This window comes from Cylas formicarius, unplaced genomic scaffold, assembly GCF_029955315.1.
Source record: "Cylas formicarius isolate icCylForm1 unplaced genomic scaffold, icCylForm1.1 PGA_scaffold_5__7_contigs__length_24384050, whole genome shotgun sequence".
NCBI classification, from domain to species: Eukaryota; Metazoa; Arthropoda; class Insecta; order Coleoptera; family Brentidae; genus Cylas; species Cylas formicarius.
This window is the reverse complement of record NW_026844341.1, coordinates 13,127,618-13,133,617: the sequence shown is the minus strand read 5'-3', so window position 1 is coordinate 13,133,617 and position 6,000 is coordinate 13,127,618. Positions and strand designations below refer to the sequence as shown.

The 6,000-nt window shown below is 30.1% G+C and overlaps 1 protein-coding gene across 1 annotated transcript in view; it reads left to right on the top strand.

Moving 5' to 3' along the window:
- The first annotated feature begins 2,715 nt into the window (after positions 1-2,715).
- Positions 2,716-6,000, top strand: part of LOC132701895 (bumetanide-sensitive sodium-(potassium)-chloride cotransporter) — a 59,403-nt gene continuing 56,118 nt past the window's right edge. The window contains exon 1 of the mRNA XM_060670186.1: positions 2,716-2,897. The gene's annotated coding sequence lies outside the window, so the exon portion shown is untranslated. The remainder of the gene's footprint in view (positions 2,898-6,000) is intronic.

Below are 6,000 nucleotides of genomic sequence, written 5' to 3'. Positions count from 1 at the left end.
AGCTTCTCTGAAAATTTCTTTACTCTTACAAAGCATATATACTGCGGTTGCCTGACATCAGCTGTTCTGTATTTTCCCAAATACTTATTCTCTTCCACTTTGATACACTAATCCTGATGTATGTATTTTAGCTTCCCTTACGATCTTCTCCAGAAATGAACTAAACAACACTGATGACAACGGATCACCCTGTCTCACTCTCTCCTTGACCTCAAACCTATTCATTATTTTTTGTTTTTTCTTACCATATTATCTGGCTTTTTTTAGAACCGTTTGCATCATAGACGTTAGTTTTTTATTAATTCCAAGCTTCTTTGATGCTTTGAATAACCACTTTGATTTTTTTTGCATTTTGTGTTGTTCTGACATTTACTTATGTCTCCTTTTTTATCTATTTTTCGGTTGTTTATAAATCAGACTTGCTGACGTTTCGCCAAACTTCCTGTTTTATTTAGAAACATCAGATGCAGGAGGAATCCAGCATATTTGTAAATAATACAGTAGCCGGTCGAAGTTTCTTAAAAAAAAATGCTCCTCCAACCCTTTTCCTCCATATTTAAATATCTCAGCAGTAATTTCATCTGTAATTCTATTATCCTTTAGCTTATCAGATGCAGGAGGAATCCAGCAGATTTGTTAATAATATTACAGTAGCCAATCGAAGTTTCTTTGAAAAAAAATTGCTCCTCCAATCCTTTTCCTCCATATTTAAATATGTCAGCAGCAATTTCATCTGTAATTCTATTGTCCTTTAGTTTATGTTTTATGTCCCTTATTTCCAGTGTTGCAGCTGGTCGAAGTTCCTCGCTTTGTGAAGTTCATATAATTTAAAAATATGAATTTTGTTGTTCTTTTTTTTTCGAAGTACAACAATAATTTTAGCTTTTACAGCTGTAGCATAAAGTTGCCAGTTTTTTACTGAATAGCAGAAGTATGTTGTTGATACTCTTTGCTTCTATCTTTTTTTAATCGCAAAAATTACAGAAGAAAGTAATCGAAAAACTATTGATATGTAAACATAAATATTAATAATAATTACAAGTAAGGAGCGGAGAAAATACAGAATGCATTTTTTTTGTTTTTGTCTGTTTTGTATCAAACATGCATATTTTTCAATAATAGAAAATCTATTACATTTTATTGCCAAATAAAAACCCTGTCCGGCAATTTTCGATACGGCGCGTGTGTGTTACTTTACAACGGGACGACTCATGTACTTTACTGCTTTCTTATATTTGAAGGAATTGGTTGATGAAACAACTGACTCATGTCATGTCATGTCCAATGATTATGGTAGATCATATTAAATTGTATCCAAACAATTGGAGAAAACCAAAAATGTAAGTGTAAAGCAGATTTGTTCAAAAAACGTTAATCAACTTTTTTTTTGCTAAATTTATTCCGTATATATGTATGTATATATCGCCTTCTTGGAAGAAAAGTGGTGCAATTAAAAAAAATCTAATTGTTATAGGCTATTTCAAATTTAAAAATAAGAGCAATACTTGATATAAGTCAACTAAAATGTATTTCGTTAAAAAAGGAATTTTAAAATTCGAAGAAGAAGAAGAAGAAGAAATGTCTCGTTTTTCTCCAAAAACAGATTTCGAAAACAGGAGTCCAAAAAAGACACTAACATTATTTCAAAATGTTTATTTACATTTTTCAATTTTTCAAAGGCAACTAAACAACAAAACAACTAACTAAAAACAACAAACAACTAAATGTAATAACAGAATCGATATTTCTCAAGGTTTCTATATCTAAAGAATTTATTTTTATAAGACTTAATGTAATCATGCTCTACTACAAAGCCTAATAACTAGACGAAAATGAAAAATTAAACCATTAAAAAAACCAAGGCTTGAAAGGTTTGACAATAAAAATTTTCTTTTCAAGTTTCAATAGAAATGTTTTATTGTCAAACAGTTCAGGCTTTCTTTTTTTTAATCGTCTAATTTTTCGTTCAGCTTGATACCTTCTTTTTCAAAGGAGTTATTAAACTTTGATTACATTAAGTCTTATGAAAATATATTTAAATATTCAATATTTTCATCCAGGAAGAATATACTCTTATAGTGGTTAAAAATTTTTTATTCTAAACTATGTAAAAATGAAAATAACTTTATTAAGTGCGTCATATTATTTATTATTAAATATATTATACTTTTGGAAACCCCCTCGTATATAGATATGCTACGCGCGGAACAAACATACCCCGCTCAACACATCAAAGACACATCAAAGGGCCGACAGAGAGTGCGGCAACTTACATTTTAATTCTCTAAACTTTGGTTTTGGCTTTATTAAAACGGTCATACTTTTTCTTATAATAAAAATGCACATTTAAAAAAAGTCTTTGGGTTCGTTTTCATTGCCAAATTAAAAATTTTATATACCAAACTGGAATGACGTGCTCCAGACGAAATAAAGTCTGGACGAAAACAAAATGCCAGGAACAGACCAAAAGTCATTTTGAACCGGCAACGTACACGCCTAGTTGTTCCCCAACAGCAATATTGTATTTTATTTGAATTTTCCCATTCACAATCGATCAGTGCATTTTATAGTCAACCATAAATCCAGTTTTTGAAAATGTCATTTCAAAATTTTATTCGTCGTACTAAAGTTCGACTACGAAGCAAAACGCCGACTACATGTAGGTACATATATAAACCGTAACATCAAATCTCTACGTTGCATTTACCTGTTTTCCGTACCCCAGCTCGAACCATCCTCGAAGTCCGACTCCGGTACCGGATCGCACTGGTTCGCGCCGGTCTCTGGAAAAAAACCCGCCAAAAACAACCAAAATTCGAGTGGATTCCACGTAACCATTAAGTAAATTCCAGTGCTTTGCGGTTACCAATACACAACCAATACAATACAAAGATCGGGTACGTAACAACACATTTTTTTTATTTATATTTAGTAGTTTAATGGTCTCCGCGATATTATAAAATTGTTGTCGAATAGGGGTCAACAGTGTGGTTTTACTCGAAAATGAATGGTAGTTTGCAAAAAACTTCTTAATAGCTGTGAAAAGCGCACATTGATAAATATTTCACAAGTCGCTTTAGATAATTCATTGATAATTATTTATTCATCGTATCGGAATCTACGAAGTGGCGCGTTTTATACTGTCAATGTCATTTTTGACACTTTTGAAAGGGCCGTTATTTGCTTTATCTTGTGGTCAGATTTTGAGTTTCTAACAGGGTCTATGTGACCTGTTTTACGTTTTAAATTGGAGATTATTACCAACAAATAAATAGAAATAAAATACAGAAAAATTTTCAAAATTTTTCCATTTTTTTTTGGATTTTCTAAATAAATAGCATATACGTAAATAATGGAATCTAATATGTTCCATTAAATATGCCGAATAGAGAAGACAAATAAAAAGCAACGTTTGAAAAAAAAACTCATCAGTTGCTATGAACTATTAAAAAACATAATGCATTATTATTTTTATTATTATTATTATTATTATTATGCATAATAACTTGGTTTTTCACGTTTTCTTGCCTTGAAAATTAATTTAGCGTAAAAATTTGTGTGAACCGCTAATGCATAGAAACTATTTGGGGAATCTCGTTTGTTTTGTAAGCATTCGCAATTTGAAAGCCTTGAAAAATTATCTCCCAGAGCTTTAATATTGAACGATAGTTAAAAAAAAATTCATTATAAGGCGATAGATGCGCGCGGTACCTAGAGATCTACTCAGCAACCTTTTAGTTTTAAACGTATTACTCTATAGTTGAATCGGACAGTATTTGCTAATTAATGTTGAAATGTATTTCTTGAAATAAAAATTTCAACGTTTCAATAAACTTTAAACAGTACGTGATATTTCATAATTTTTTATCACAAATTGTTTGTCTGGTATCTACATTAACAAAGATTTTGTTCTTAAACTTACATTATTTTGATCACCCTTCATCTACTATCATCTATCTACTGAATATGTAGGTACTTACTATACTAAAACTAACCAAAACAATAGTATGGTTTCAATAATGTAAAATCATAACCTAAAATTAAAAAATTGATGATTGCCTTACTTGAGTGCGGAACAAACACAAATAACACTGCCCGTATAAGTGTAATTTTAGTATTAACTTAAATGTTGAGGCATTTATTTTTCCTACGTGGTATGGTCTTCATATTCTGCTTACCCTTGCATTTGCATTTTTTAAAGTTCTGATCCATAACAAATTCTTTTATGACCTATTTATTTCTTTATTTCGGCTAATTTTGTAGTTTTGTGCTAATGTAGAGACATTTTAATTTATAAAAGTATTCTGCTCCTACTGCTTAAGGTTTAAGAAAAAGAACAGGAAATCATGGTGTGACTAATTCTTATAAGTATGCTACTGGAAAAGACCTAATTTTATTATTAAAAAGGAAAAAGAAAAACATGAATAGCTGGTTTTCTAGTAGAATTAATAACAAAGTAATAATTATATAAAATTGTGTTTCAATAAAAAAATTCAATTTAATTAATTAAATAAGTATGATTAATTATTATCGGTAGGGCTATACAAGTAATACATTATTTACACTGTAACTAAAAGCAATGTACATTTTGAGTTTATAAAAGGTTATTTGAAAGCACATGTTTATTAGTTTGCTTAAAATGCTGTAAAATTGCTAAAATGGTCTTATATGTCATAGATTGCAAAAAGCTTCCCAAGAGCTGTTGAAATTTTGTGCAAAACAGTGAATATTTCCGAATTCGCCTTAGATAATTTAGTTATAATTATTTATATATCGTATGGGAACCAATAAAATCGCACGTTTTTCACTGCCAATATAATTTTTGATGTTTTTGAAGGGATCGATGTGTGTTTTATAGTTGAAACGCCAATTGGTTGTTAAAATGGTTTCAGTTTTTGAGTTTGACAAATTCTAACAGCAACATATCAACATATATTCTAAATTGGTGCGATCTAGAGATACAGAGTATGAAGTTGTAATGATTTTTTATCACATTTGTTAGATACGCATCAGTGAGTGAGTCGTTTAATAACAAATAGTTAATTTTTCAAAGAAACTTCTTTAGTAATACTGATACTATACTATCTATATATCTTCTGGTTTCCTCCTGCGTCGGTTATTTATAAATTAAGAGCTTAACTGAACTGCAACTAGTCCGGTTAAGCTCTGAAGATGATTGGCGAAACAACCGATGCAGGAGGAATCCAGAAGATCTGTAAATCATAAATAGCTAAAAAAGAATTATATCATCAAGTCGGCATGATTGAAAATTCTGACAGTTACATTTTTATCTGATTATCGATTTTGTCGCCTTATTGATTTGGATTGTCATGGAAAACAATAATCAATTTACAAATGAATAGAAGCAAAGCCACGTAAGTAATATTTTATTTTTATAAAAATTTATTTACTTATCTGTTTTTTTCCTTCCTGTGAGTTTATTTTTTCACAGATTTTGAAAATTTTGGTGTCGAAATGTTGCAGAAAAGTCCCGGTTTAAAAAAGTTTTTGTTCCCACTAGGGTGCTATTTGCAAAAACTAGGTTATCCTAAAAAATTAACGGTTCATTACATTAAATGCTATTTGCCATTAGATAAGTGAAGAAACGTTTTATTTATAATTTTTCCCGTTCATGATGGTCACAGCCTCCTAGACACAATTTTCAAAAATTCAATATAAATTTAAAAAAGGAAAAAAATGAGAAAACTATCCTATTCTATGTAGAATTATCTCCTGAATCCAAAAATGAAAAAAAAAATACGTTGTGCCATTTAAAATTCAAAAGTTGCTGTCGTTTCCGCTCAAACCGGAAGTGCTACCTTTACATATTGTCAAAAAATTTGACATTCAGCCTATATTAACTCTTCCAAATTTCAAATCGCTATCTTAGACCGTTTAAAATTTATAGTGTTCCCACTTTCTTGTGTCACCCGATATATTTAGAACGCAATTTCACAATTTTCGGGTTTTGAAAAATAAATTTCATTTTTCGAAGAACCG